The following is a 15,804-nucleotide window of genomic DNA, read 5'->3' on the forward strand; positions in this document are numbered from 1 at the left end:
CAAAATTTGGAGTGTTCTGCACAGCGGCAAAAGCGGATACCAAGTTGGTTATAATATCCTCTAGTTTGCCAATTCTAGTGGAATCATGACCTAGTTTTTCGTTAACTATGGGTTCCCTCTCCTTTAAATTTTTCAAAGTCATTCCCACCTTGGATCCATATTGAGTGATTTGATTGTGGATCTTTTTATCCAAATTTTCAATGAGTTCAATCGTAGCAACTTTATGTTCAATGATATCCATCCTACGCATCACATGTTCCAAAGTTAAGGTAGTTCCATTAACCATGAGGGGGGTGAGCCAACTAAATTTATTAAAGCACCGTAAGAATCAACGATATGGCTACCTGATACTCCTCCAACGTATCTATAATTTTTGATGGTTTCATGCTATTATCTTGTCAAACTTTGGATGTTTTGCATGCCTTTTATTTATTTTCTGGGAATAACTTATTAATCTAGTGCCAAGTGCCAGTTCCTGTTTTTTCCATGTTTTTGACCCCTTTTAGAGGAGGATTTTGAACGGAGTCCAAACGGAATAAAACTTCCAAAAAGATTTTTTCCGGAACGGAAGAAGATCGGGAGACTTGAGAACCAAGGCAGGGGGTCTTCCGGGACCCCACAAGCCCTCATGGCGCGGCCAAGGGGGGCCCCGTGCCGTCCAGGCTTGTGGGCTCCCTGGGCCACGCCTGCCCTAGGGTTTGCGCCTACATATCCCCAAAAATTCCACAAAAAATCAGGGGAGCATCGTAATCACTTTTCCGCTGCCGCAAGCTTCTGTCTCCGCAAGATCCCATCTGGGGCGCGTCCTGGTGCCCTGCCGGAGGGGGGATTCAGACTCGGAAGGCTTCTCCATCAACACCATGACCTCTCCGATGATGCGTGAGTAGTTCACCATAGACCTACGGGTCCATAACTAGTAACTAGATGGCTTCTTCTCTCTCTTGGATCTTCAATACAAAGTTCTCCATGATCTTCATGGAGATCTATCCGATGTAATCTTCTTTTGTAGTGTGTTTGTCGAGATCCGATGAATTGTGGATTTATGATCAGATTATCTATGAATCTTATTTGAGTTTCTTCTGATCTCTCTTATGCATGATTTCATATCCTTGTAATTCTCTTGGAGTTGTGGGTTTTGTTTGGCCAACTAGAACTATGATTCTTGCAATGGGAGAAGTGCTTGGTTTTGGGTTCATACCATGCGGTGAACTCACCCAGTGACAGAAGGGGTAGCAAGGCACGTATCGTGTTGTTGCCATCAAGGGTAAAAAGATGGGGTTTTCATCATTGGTTTGAGATTATCCCTCTACATCATGTCATCTTGCTTAAAGCGTTACTCTGTTCATCATGAACTCAATACACTAGATGCATGCTGGATAGCGGTCGATGTGTGGAGTAATAGTAGTAGATGCATAAAGTATCAGTCTACTTGTCGCGGACGTGATGCCTATATGCTAGATCATTGCCTTAGATATCGTCATGACTTTGCGCGGTTCTATCAATTGCTCGACAGTAATTTGTTCACCCACCATGATATTTGCTATTATGAGAGAAGCCTCTAGTGAACACTATGGCGCCCAGGGTCTACTCCACACCATATTTTCAGCCTTACACTTTTTACTTTGTTGCACTTTTCGTGTTCAGATCTCACTTTTGCAAACAATCTTGAAGGGATTGACAACCCCTTTGAAGCGTTGGGTGCAAGTTGTTTGTTTTTGCGCAGGTACTTTGGACTTGACGAGGCCCTCCTTTTGGTTCGATACCTTGGTTCACAAACTGAGGGAAATACTTACTGCTCCTGTGCTGCATCACCCTTTCCTCTTCAAGGGAAAAACCGACGCAAACCTGAGAAGTAACAAGAAGAATTCCTACGCGCCAGGGAAGGACTTTTGTTGCCGTAGCAGAAGAATTTCTGGCGCCGTTGCCGGGGAGGAAGATCAAGTCAAGAACTCATCCAAGTAAGTGTCGCAAACTCATCTCTTGCATTTACTTTGTTTGCCAGATGCCTCTCGTTTTCCTCTCCCCCACTTCACCAATTTGCCTTTTTGGTTCGCCCTTTTTCTCGCCCGCTTTTTGTTCGCTTGTGTGCTTGCTCGCATGCTAAAGCCCGAATGGCCCCACTAAGGGATTTTGATGCTCGCTTTGCGAAGTTAGAAGAGATTGAAACTAGTGTTAAAGGCTTCATGTCTACACAGTTTGAATATAATAATTACTTCCGCAGAGAGCTGACGGAGAAAAATTCTTTTCTCGCATTTATGAGTAGAGAAGTTGATGATATGACCAAAGAATTCCTTGCTCTGAATTCCCAATTTGCTCGTCTTGAAAAGCTAGTGGGCCAGATTTCTGATAAGCAAGCTACTTTAGTCAATAAAATGGCTGCTAAACCCGAAACTCGTGATGAGAATCACGAAGATCTTAAAGTGCTTGGTGTGACTCCCATTGAATCTTTGTTTTCTTGTGTCAAACCTAATGATTATGGGGCTGGATATGAATCCACTTTGGTTGAAAAGTGCCCCAATGATTCGGAGTCCATCTATCTTGATGCTAAAAGCGTTAAAAGTGGAGTAGAAGACGTTAAAACTTTGAGTAGTAATGAATTTACTACCATGGATTTCAAGGAATTCAATTATGATAGTTTCTCCTTGATTGAATGCATTTCTTTGATGCAATCCATGTTAAACTCTCCACACGCTTACAGCCAAAACAAAGCCTTTACCGATCATATCGTCGAAGCTATGATAAAAGATCTTGAAGAGAACTTGAATTGGAAGTCTCTATCTCTAGAAAGCTTCATGATGAGTGGGAACCTACCATCAAAATCAAAATAAAAAACTATGAGTGCAATGCTTTGTGTGATTTGGGTGCTAGTGTTTGTGCGATTCCAAAGTCTTTATGTGATATTCTGGGTTTTAATGAGATTGAAGAGTGTTCTCTTAATTTGCATCTTGCTGATTCTACTATCAAGAAACCCATGGGAAGGATCAATGATGTTCTTATTATTGCAAATAGGAACTATGTACCCGTGGATTTCGTTGTGCTTGACATTGATTGCAATCCTACATGCCCTATTATTCTTGGTAGACCTTTCCTAAGGACTATCGGTGCTATTATTGATATGAAGGAAGGGAATATTAGATTTCAATTTCCTTTAAGGAAGGTCATGGAACACTTTCCTAGAAAGAAAATAAGATTGCCTTATGAATCCATGATGAGGGCTACTTATGGTTTGAGCACCAAAGACGACGATACGTGATTCTATCGCTACTATGCCTAGCTAAGGGCGTTAAACAATAGCGCTTGTTGGGAGGCAACCCAATGAATTTATCTTTTTCTTTCTGTTTTGTTGCGTCCACACTTTCATAATTCTGTTGTTATTGTGTTTTTTGTGTTTCTTTTTGTGTTTGAGCCTAGCAAGACCTTTATGATTGGTCTTGGTAATGGTTGTTTGATCTTGCTGGAAAAAGACAGAAACTTTTCGCTCATGAGATGATTTTTCATTTTTATTCAGAAAGATCTTTTGAGTTGATTCTTCTTGCTGCTGATTGATATGCTTTTTCCCTAGACCGTCGTAATTTTTCAGATTTTTTGAGGTACCAGAAGTATACGAACTATACAGATTGCTACAGACTAGTCTGTTTTTGACAAATTCTGTTTTTTATTGAGTTGGTTGCTTGTTTTGATGAAACTATGGTTAGTATCGGGGGGTACTAGCCATGGAAAAGTGAGAATACAGTAGCTCATCATCAATATGGATGGAATTAAAGTTTGCTACAGTACCAAAAGAAGTGGTAGTTTGCTTTCTTGTACTAATGTTATCACAAATTTCTGTTTAAGTTTTGTGTTGTAAAGTTTTCAAGTTTTGGGTGACGTTCTCATGGACAAAGAGATAAGGAGTGGAAAGAGCTCAAGCTTGGGGATGCCCAAGTCCCCCCAAGCCAAATTCAGGGACACCAAAAAGCCTAAGCTTGGGGATGCCCCGGGAAGGCATCCCCTCTTTCGTCTTCAATCCATCGGTAACATTACTTGGAGCTATATTTTTATTCACCACATGATATGTGTTTTGCTTGGAGCGTCTTGTATCATAGGAGTCTTTTCTTTTTGTTGTGTCAGAATCATCCTTGCTGCACACCTTTTTGAGAGAGACACACACACACTCATCGTGATTTTGCTAGAATGCTCATAGTGCTTCACTTATATCTTTTGAGCTAGATACTTTTGCTCTAGTGCTTCACTTATATCTTTTGAGCTAGATACCTTTTGCTCTTGTGCTTCTCTTATATCTTTAGAGCACGGCGGTGCGTGATTTGCTAGTTGGCTTATGCTATGAAAGTAGTCCCATGTGCTAGGTACCCAAAGAGGATGCAAAAACTTCCATCTTCATGTGCATTGAGTAGAAAGAAAAGTTTCGATTCCTCTCAATTAGTTTTGAGACATGGATTCAGGAATATTAAAAGCTATGTTAGTAGGGTGTCGTGAATCTACAAATACTTGTGCTGAAGTTAGTGATTCCCGTAGCATGCACGTATGGTGAACCACTATGTTAGCAAGTCGGAGCATAATTGATCTATTGATTGTCATCCTTTGTGTTGTGGTCGGGATCGCGCGATGGTTTACACCTACCAACCCTTCCCCTCGGAGTATGCATTTAGCACTTTGTTTTGATTACTAATAAACACTTTCACAACAAGTATGTGAGTTCTTTATGACTAATGTTGAGTCCATGGATTAGATGCACTTTCACCTTCTACCATTGCTAGCCTCTCTAGTGCCGCGCAATTCTCGCCGGTGCACAAACCCACCAAATTCCTTCCTCAAAAGAGCCACCATACCTACCTACTATGGCATTTTCATAGCCATTCCGAGATATATTTCCATGCAACTACCACCGTTCCGTCTCATGACTTGTGCCGTCACTCTCATATTGCCATTGCATGATCATACTAGATCGTTGCACATCCCGGTACACTGCCGGAGGCATTTCCTATGGAGTCATCATCATTGTGATTTTTGAGCTTGAGTAACTAAAAGTGTGATGATCATCATTATTAGAGCATTGTCCCATGTGAGGAAATAAAAAAAAAGAGGCCAAAGACCCCCAAAAACAAAAAAAAGAGAAAAGAGAAAAGAAGAGGCCTAAGAGCCCAAATAAAAAATGAGAGAAAAAGAGAGAAGGGACAATGCTACTATCTTTTTCCACACTTGTGCTTCATATTAGCACCATGTTCTTCATGATTGAGAGCTTCTTGCTTTGTCACTACCATATGCTAGTGGGAACCTTTTATATAACTTGGCTTGTATATTCCAATGATGGGCTTCCTCAAAATTGCCCTAGGTCATCGTGAGCAAGCAAGTTGGATGCACACCCACTAGTTTCCTTTTTGAGCTTTCACATACTTATAGCTCTAGTGCATCTCTTGTATGGCAATCCCTACTCATTCACGTTGATATCTATTAATGGGCATCTCCATAGCTAATTGATACGCCGAGTCAATGTGACCATCTCCTCCTTTTTGTCTCACAACCACCACCACACTCTATTCCACCTATAGTGCTATATCCATGGCTCGCGCTCATGTATTGCGTTATAGTTATAAAAAGTTTGAGAAAGTAAGAGTGCGAAAACAATTACTTGGTCAATTCCAGGGTTGTGCATGATTTACATTAGTTGTGTGAGGATGATGGAGCATAGCCAGACTATATGATTTTGTAGGGATAAGTTTCTTTGGCCTTGTTATTTTGAAAGTTCATGACTACTTTGCTAGTTTGCTTGAAGTATTACTGTTTTCATGTCAATAGCAAACTATTGTTTTGAATCGTAAGGATCTGAACATTCATGCCACGTGAAAGAAGTTGCAAAGGACAACTATGCTAGGTAGCATTCCACATCAAAAATTCATTCTTTATCACTTCCCTACTCGAGGACGAGCAGGAGTTAAGCTTGGGGATGCTTGATACGTCTCCAACGTATCTATAATTTTTGATGGTTTCATGCTATTATCTTGTCAAACTTTGGATGTTTTGCATGCCTTTTATTTATTTTCTGGGACTAACTTATTAATCCAGTGCCAAGTGCCAGTTCGTGTTTTTTTCCATGTTTTTTACCCCTTTCAGAGGAGGATTTTGAACGGAGTCCAAACGGAATAAAACTTTCGAAAAGATTTTTTCCAAAACGGAAGAAGATCGGGAGACTTGAGAACCAAGGCAGGGGGTCCTCAGGGACCCCACAAGCCCTCATGGCGCGACCAGGGGGGCCGCGCCGTCCAGGCTTGTGGGCTCCCTGGGCCACGCGTGCCCTAGGGTTTGCGCCTATATATCCCCAAAAATTCTACAAAAAATCAAGGGAGCATCGTAATCACTTTTCCACCGCCGCAAGCTTCTGTCTCCGCAAGATCTCATCTGGGGCGCGTCCTGGTGCCCTGTCGGAGGGCGGATTCGGACACGGCAGGCTTCTCCATCAACACCATGACCTCTCTGATGATGCGTGAGTAGTTTACCATAGACCTATGGGTCCGTAGCTAGTAGCTAGATGGCTTCTTCTCTCTCTTGGATCTTCAATACAAAGTTCTCCATGATCTTCATGGAGATCTATCCGATGTAATCTTCTTTTGCGGTGTGTTTGTTGAGATCCGATGAATTGTGGATTTATGATCAGATTATCTATGAATCTTATTTGAGTTTCTTCTGATCTCTCTTATGCATGATTTCATATCCTTGTAATTCTCTTCGAGTTGTGGTTTTTTTTGGTCAACTAGATCTATGATTTTTGCAATGGGAGAAGTGCTTGGTTTTGGGTTCATACCGCGCGGTGACCTCACCAAGTGACAGAAGGGGTAGCGAGGCACGTATTGTGTTGTTGCCATCAAGGGTAAAAAGATGGGGTTTTCATCATTGGTTTGAGAATATCCCTCTACATCATGTCATCTTTCTTAAAGCGTTACTCTGTTCGTCATGAACTCAATACACTAGATGCATGTTGGATAGCGGTCGATGTGTGGAGTAATAGTAGTAGATGCAGAAAGTATCGGTCTACTTGTCTCGGACGTGATGCCTATATGCTAGATCATTACCTTAGATATCGTCATGACTTTGCGCGGTTCTATCAATTGCTCGACAGTAATTTGTTCACCCACCGTGATATTTTCTATTATGAGAGAAGCCTCTAGTGAACACTATGGCCTCGAGGGTCTACTCCACACCATATTTTCAGCCTTACACTTTTTACTTCGTTGCACTTTTCGCCTTCAGACCTCACTTTTGCAAACAATCTTGAAGGGATTGACAACCCCTTTGAAGCGTTGGGTGCAAGTTGTTTGTTTTTGCGTAGGTACTTTGGACTTGACGAGGTCCTCCTTTTGGTTCGATACCTTGGTTCTCAAACTGAGGGAAATACTTACTGCAAACCAGAGAAGTAACAAGAAGAATTCCTACGCGCCAGGGAAGGACTTTTTTTTGCCGCAGCACTACCCAAAAAATTTCCACCTACGATGGTGTCCAGAACATACCTATTCCAAGGGGAAATACCCACATAAAAGTTGTGAAGTAGGACGGTAGTAGATTGCTTTCGAGTAGATCTATTCGGAGCATTGCAAATCCTATACCAAGCATCCTTTAAGTTTTCTCCCTCAATTTGTTTGAAATTAAGAGCTTCGCTCTCGGGAGTTTCGTTCAAAGCGATAGGTCTAGCCATAAGGATAGGTAGACTATCCCACACAAGCAAACAAAAAGCAAGCGAAAGAAAAGGGCGAACGAAAAAGGCAAATATTTTTGTAAATTTTTGTTTTTCAGAAGTGGGGGAGAGGAAGACGAGAGGCAAAAAAAGTAAATGCAAGAGTTTGCGACAGTTACTTGGATAAGCTTCACTTAGAAATTGACACGTTGGAGGAAGACTATTCTTGACTTGATACTCCCCAGCAACGGCGCCACAAATTCTTCTTGCTACCTCTTGAGCATGCGTTGTATTTTCCCTTGAAGAGGAAAGGGTGATGCAGCACAGTAGCAGTAAGTATTTCCCTCAGTTTGAGAACCAAGGTATCAATCCAGTAGGAGTATCAAGGCAAGTCTCCAAAGTACCTGCGCAAAAACAGAAAACTTGCACCCAACGCTACAAAGGGGTTGTTAATCCCTTCAAGACTGATTGCAAGGTGAGACCTGAAGGCGGAAAGTGCAACAAAGTAAAAGCGTAGGGCTGAAAATATGATGTGAAATAGACCCGGGGGCCATAGTGTTCACTAGACGCTTCTCTCATGATAGCAAATATTACGGTGGGTGAACGAATTACTGTCGAGCAATTTATAGAACCGCGCAAAGTCATGGCGATATCTAAGGCAATGATCATACATATAGGCATCACGTCCGAGACAAGTAGACCGAAACTTTCTGCATGTACTACTATTACTCCACACATCAACCGCTATCCAACATGCATCTAGTGTATTGAGTTCATGACGAACAGAGTAACGCCTTAAGCAAGATGACATGATGTAGAGGGATAATCTCAAACCAATGATGAAAACCCCATCTTTTTACCCTTGATGGCAACAACATGATGCGTGCCTCGCTACCCCTTTTGTCACTGGGTGAGGTTACCGCACGGTATGAACCCAAAACCAAGCACTTCTCCCATTGCAAGAATCATAGATCTAGTTGGCCAGACAAAACCCACAACTCGAAGAGAATTACAAGGATATGAAATCATGCATCAGAGAGATCAGAAGAAACTCAAATAAGATTCATAGATAATCTAATCATAAATCCACAATTCATCGGATCTCGACAAACACACCGCAAATGAAGATTACATCGGATAGATCTCCATGAAGATCATGTTGAACTTTGTATTGAAGATCCAAGAGAGAGAAGAAGCCATCTAGTTACTAGCTATGGACCCGTAGGTCTATGGTGAACTACTCACGCATCATCGAAGAGGTCATGGTGTTGATGAAGAAGCCCTCCGTATCCGAATGCCCCCTCCGGCAGGGCACCAGAATGTGCCCCAGATGGGATCTTGCGGAGACAGAAGCTTGCGGTGGCGGAAAAGTACTTTCGATGATCTCCTGATTTTTTTGGGATTTTTAGGGAATATATAGGCGCAACCCCAAGGGCAGAGGGCGCTCAGGGGGCCCACAAGCCTGTGGGCCGCGTCCTCCCCCTGGCTGCGGGGTGGGGGCTTGTGGGTCCCTTGAGGCTCCCCTGCCTTGGCTCCCAAGCTTCCCGATCTTCTTCCGTTACGGAAAAAATCTTTTCGGGGATTTTCTTCCGTTTGGACTCCGTTTCAAAATCTCCTCTGAAAGGGGTCAAAAACATGAAAAAACAGGAACTGGCACTTGGCACTCAGTTAATAAGTTAGTCCCCAAAAATATATAAAAGGCATGCAAAACATCCAAAGTTTGACAAGATAATAGCATGAAACATCAAAAATTATAGATACGTTGGAGATGTATCAGGGCCCAAGAAGACCGGAAGCGTGGAGGCGAGGCTCGAAGCAATGGAGCAACAAGTCTTCAAGTGCCAAGGGATGGTGGAACGCGGACTCAACGCCAACCACATGATGATCACGGAGTTCACCAACAAGCACAAGATCGATGCCAATGACATCGGGAAACACCTCTCGAGGCTCTATGACAGAATTGATTACTGATGACCGACAAGTATAGGGGATCTATCATAGTCCTTTCGATAAGTAAGAGTGTCGAACCCAACGAGGAGCAGAAGGATCTGACAAGTGGTTTTCAGCAAGGAAATATCTGCAAGCACTGAAATTATCGGTAACAAGTGGTTGTGTGGTGAGATGATTCGTAGCGAGCAACAAGTAACAAAAGTAGTAACGGTGCAGCAAAGTGGCCCAATCCCTTTTGTAGCAAGGGACAAGCCTGGACAAAGTCTTATAGGAGGAAAAACGCTCCCGAGGACACACGGGAATTTTTGTCATGCTAGTTTTCATCATGTTCATATGATTTGCGTTCGTTACTTTGATAGTTTGATATGTGGGTGGACCGGCGCTTGGGTACTGCCCTTACTTGGACAAGCATCCCACTTATGGTTAACCCCTCTCGCAAGCATCCGCAACTACGAAATAAGAATTAAGACAAAGTGTAACGATAACATTAAACTAGTGGATCCAAATCAGCCCCTTACGAAGCAACACATAAACTAGGGTTTAAGCTTTTGTCACTCTAGCAACCCATCATCTACTTACTACTTCCCAATGCCTTCCTCTAGGCCCAAATAATGGTGAAGTGTTATGTAGTCGACGTTCACATAACACCACTAGAGGAAAAACAACATACGACACATCAAAATATTGAACGAATACCAAATTCACATGACTACTATTAGCATGACTTATCCCATGTCCTCAGGAACAAAAGTAACTACTCACAAAGCATAATCATATTCATGACTAGATATGTAATGAGTAGCATCAAGGATCTGAACATAAACTCTTCCACCAAATAATCCAACTAGCATCAACTACAAAGAGTAATTAACACTACTAACAACCTTACAAGTACCAATCGGAGTCGCGAGACGGAGATTGGTTACAAGTGATGAACTAGGGTTTGGAGATGAGATGGTGCTGATGAATATGTTGATGGTGATGAGTCCCCTCTGATGAGAGGAGTGTTGGTGATGACGATGGCGACGATTTCCCCCTCCGGGAGGGAAGTTTCCCCGGCAGGATCGTCCTGCCGGAGCTCTAGATTGGTTCTGCTCAAGTTCCGCCTCGTGGCGGCGACGAATCCTTGAAAAAGCCTTCTCTTGATTTTTTTTCCCGGACGAAATCCTTCATATAGTAGAAGGGCGGAGCCAGAGGGCCAGCTGGGTGCCCACAAGCCCCCTAGGCGCGGCCAGGGGGGTGGCCGCGCCTAGCAGGCTTGTGGCCACCTGCTGGCGTCCCTCTGGCGCTTCTTCGGCCTAGTATTTTTTTTTTATAATTCCTGAAAAAAATCCTCGTTGATTTTTACGGCGTTTGGAGTTTCGCAGAATAGGTATCTCAACTTTGCTCCAATTTCAGGCCAGAATTCCAGCTGCCGGCATTCTCCCTCTTGAAGGAAACCTTGCAAAATAAGAGAGAAAAGGCATACATATTGTGCCGTGAAGTGAAATAACAGCCCAAGAAGCGATAAATATCAACATAAAAGCATGATGCAAAATGGACGTATCAACTCCCCAAGCTTATAGTTTCAGTAGGAAAGAGAAAAAGATGGGGGCTTATAGTTTCGCCTCCCAACCATTTACCTCAAGGGTAATGTCAACAATAATAATTCATGAATGCTTACCTCCAAGTTGACATATGAATATAGATCTTTCCCTAGCTTATGACGTTAGCCAAGATAATGACGAAACAAGGAATTGGTGAAGATCACCATGACTCTTTCAAGGGAAAAAAGTAAAGGTACAAGATAGGCCCTTCGTAGAGGGAAGCGGAGGTTGTCATGCACTTTCCAGGTTTCGATGTGTGTCCTCTTAGTGCGGAGGAACGTCACTTTATATTGCCTCCTGTGATAAAGAACTTTATTATGTAGTCTGTCGCTTTTATGTCTTCCTCATCACAGGTTCGTACAAAGCTTATTTTTCACACACTAATAGATCATACATATTAGGGAGAAATTTTTATTGCTTGCACCGATGAAAACTTACTTGAGGGATCTTATTCAATCAATAGGTAGGTATGGTGGAATCTCATGGCAAAACTGGGTTGAAGGTTTGTAGATGCACAAGTAGTATCTCTACTTGGTGCGGGAGTTTTGGCTAATATGAGGTGGAAGCAATCGTCACATGCTAAGGGATCTCTAATCATATAACATTGTTCGGAACCAAGCAAACACAATTCATTATGCTTTCTTCCTTGTCCAACATCTGCTTCTAGGCATGCAATAGTTTAGTGAGTATTCACAATCATAGATGGTGTCAAAGATGATATATTTATATCTGAACCTCTCCTTCTTTATCACTTCCTATTAATTGCAACAATGACCAAGGTCTACGTTTGTCTACCCTTAACAAGTTTCAATCAACATTCTTTTTATATGTGAAGCCATGACTTCCCATAAGATCATTACATGATCTTTCATGCTTTTGTTCTTTTCTCACTCTTTTGATCATGGCAAGAGGCAAAGCCCTCAACTAAGACACTCTTTATTATATGGCTCACGAGCTCGAATACATTGAGGGTGACACAAAGCGAAACTCAAGACTAAAACACTAAGACTTTTAATCTACTAGATAAAAAGAAAACTAAAAAGGAACAAACTAAAATAAAGGTAAAGGCAAAATATGTGATGGTGATACGATACCGGGGCAACTCCCCCAAGCTTGGCACAAGCCAAGGGGATTGCCCATACCCATGCTCAGTTGTCTTCCTTTGGAGGTGATGGTGGTGGAGTTGTTGCAGAGGTTTTGAGCTTGTTTAATTTCCACCTGAGCATAAAATTCTGCTCCCTCAGATCATCATTTTCCTCTTCAAGCTTCAACACCCTTTGGCATAATTCCTGCTTGCTCTCCTGCAAGAAACGAGAAGGGATAAACAGAGTCTTAGGTTTCTTTCTTGAGTAAGGGAGGCTCGACTTCTTGAACTCCACATGCGTGTGTCCAGGTTGAGGTAGAGGAGCCTCCTCTTCATCAGAACTTGTTTGTTCCTTCTGCTTGGGATCATAATCTTCTTCCTCATCAGTGGTCCAGCCATAAGGATCCAAGTCCCCATAGACCTTGGGGTCAATGAGGTAATCAGCCACATAGCTCTCCCCCTTTGAATCCTCAGAAGACATCTTGACCTAGATCTGCGGCACAAAACAGGCTCGAAACGAAAACAGAGGAAATCTGCGTGATATGAGGGTCAGACCTTTCGGGGGAATATATAATGATGTTTTCCAGACCAGAAGGAGTACTCCGCACGAAAACGGAGTCCGGGAGGCACACGAGGTGGCCACAAGCCCCCCAAGCGCGGCCAGGGGGTGGGCCCGCGCCTGGCAGGCTTGTCGACTCCTCGCGCGCTTTCCGGACTACTTCGAATTTTTCTATTTTTTCAAATATTCCAAAACAGAGAAAAATTCCTACTGGAAAAGTTTTGGAGTCTGTTTTCTTACCGAATCACATACCTCTTTGTTTTCTGAGTCTGAAACAGGCTGATAAATATCCCTTAGGTATTCTTCTGGAGTTATGGTATTGATGATATTGCTTTCAACATTTATGGGAGTGCCTGAGATATAATGCTTGATTCTCTGCCCATTTACAACTCTCGGACAATTACCTTCCGTGTTGTTGATCTTGATAGCACCGAAACGATATACTTCCTCAACAATATAGGGACCTTCCCATTTAGAGAGAAGCTTGCCTGCAAAAAATCTTAAACGAGAATTATATAGCAAGACATAATCACCTACATTGAACTCACGCTTTTGTATCCTCTTATCATGCCACCCCTTAACCTTTACTTTGAACAACTTGGCATTTTCATATGACTGGGCTCTCCATTCATCAAGCGAGCTAATATCAAATAACCTCTTCTCACGAGCAAGTTTGAAATCAAAGTTGAGCTCTTTGATTGCCCAATAAGCTTTATGCTCTAGCTCAAGAGGTAAATGACATGCTTTACCGTACACCATTTTGTACGGAGACATGCCCATGGGATTCTTATAGGCAGTTCTATAAGCCCACGGTGCATCATCGAGCTTCTTAGACCAATTCTTTCTAGACCTGTTGACAGTCTTTTGCAGAGTTAGTTTAATCTCTCAATTGCTTAGCTCTACCTGACCACTGGACTGAGGGTGATAGGGAGACGCAATTCTATGGTTGACATCGTACTTAGCAAGCGTTTTACGGAAAGCACCATGAATGAAATGTGAACCACCATCGGTCATTAAATATCTAGGGACTCCAAATATAGGGAAAATAACTTCTTTAAGCATCCTGATAGAAGTGTTGTGATCAGCACTACTAGTGGGGATAGCTTCTACCCACTTAGTGACGTAATCAACAGCAACTAGGATATGAGTATACCCGTTGGATTTTGGAAAAGCTCCCATATAATCAAAGCCCCAAACATCAAATGGTTCAATGACTAGTGAATAGTTCATAGGCATTTCCTGGCGTTTACCTATGTTACCTACTCTTTGACATTCGTCACAAGACAAGACAAACTTACGGGCATCCTTGAAGAGAGTGGGCCAATAAAAACTTGATTGCAATACCTTGTGTGCAGTTCTATCTCCCGCATGGTGTCCTCCGTAGGCCTCGGAGTGACACTTCTGTAGGATCTGTCCCTGTTCTTGTTTAGGTACACAACGTCTAATAACACCATCTACTCCTTCCTTATAAAGGTGAGGATCATCCCAAAAGTAATGTCTCAAGTCAAAGAAGAATTTCTTCTTTTGCCGGTATGTGAAACTAGGTGGTATATATTTGACAATAATATATTTTGCATAATCAGCATACCACGGTGCACTACGTGAAGCATTGATGACATTCAATTGCTCATCGTGAAAGCTATCATCAATAGGTTGTGGGTCATCAAAAACGTTCTCCAACCTAGACAAGTTATCTGCTACGGGGTTATTAGCACCCTTCCTATCGACAACGTGCAAATCAAACTCTTGTAGCAAGAGAACCCATCTGAGAAGTCTAGGTTTAGCGTCCTTCTTCTCCATGAGGTACTTAATAGCAGCGTGATCAATGTGAATAGTGACTTTGAATCAACTATGTAAGACCTGAACTTTTCACATGCAAACACGACTGCTCAAAACTCCTTTTCCGTAGTGGCATAGTTTCTTTGGGCACTGTCTAGAGTTTTACTATCATAGTGAATAACATTCAACTTCTTATCAACTCTTTGCCCTAGGACAGCACCAATAGCATAATCACTAGCATCACACATGATTTCAAAAGGTAAGTTCCAATCAGGTGGTTGAACAATAGGTGCAGTTATCAAAGCCTTGTTAAGTATTTCGAAGGCTTCCTCACAATCATTGTCAAAGACAAAAGGAATATCCTTTTGCAAGAGATTGGTAAGAGGCCTAGAAATCTTAGAGAAGTATTTAATAAACCTCCTATAGAAACCATCATGACCAAGGAAACTTCTTATACCTTTGATATCTGTGGGATATGGCATTTTCTCGATCGCATCAACCTTAGCCTTATCGACTTCAATACCTCTTTCAGAAATTTTATGTCCTACGACGATGCCTTCATTAACCATAAAGTGACACTTCTCCCAATTCAAGACAAGATTGGTGTCTTTACATCTCTCGAAGACTCGATCAAGGTTGCTGAGGCAATCATCAAAAGAAGACCCGTAAACGGAGAAGTCATCCATGAAAACCTCGACAATCTTTTCACAAAAGTCAGAGAATATAGTCATCATACATCTTTGAAAGGTGGCAGGTGCATTACATAAGCCAAAAGGCATATGTCTATAAGCAAAGGTGCCGAAAGGGCAGGTGAAAGTAGTTTTCTCCTGATCAGATTGTGCAACTGGTATTTGGGAGAAACCAGAATAACCGTCTAGAAAGCAGAAGTGTGTGTGTTTAGACAGTCTTTCTAGCATTTGGTCGATAAAAGGCAAAGGGTAATGATCTTTCCTAGTGGCTTTATTCAATTTCCTAAAATCGATCACCATCCTATAGCCAGTAATAATCCTCTGTGGAATCAATTCATCCTTATCATTAGGGACAACGGTAATGCCTCCCTTCTTAGGGACGCAATGCACCGGACTCACCCAATCACTATGAGCAACATGATAGATAATACCTGCTTCCAGGAGCTTTACTATTTCTTTTCTTACTACTTCTTTCATCTTAGGATTTAATC

This window comes from Hordeum vulgare, chromosome 5H, assembly GCF_904849725.1.
Source record: "Hordeum vulgare subsp. vulgare chromosome 5H, MorexV3_pseudomolecules_assembly, whole genome shotgun sequence".
NCBI lineage: Eukaryota > Viridiplantae > Streptophyta > Magnoliopsida > Poales > Poaceae > Hordeum > Hordeum vulgare.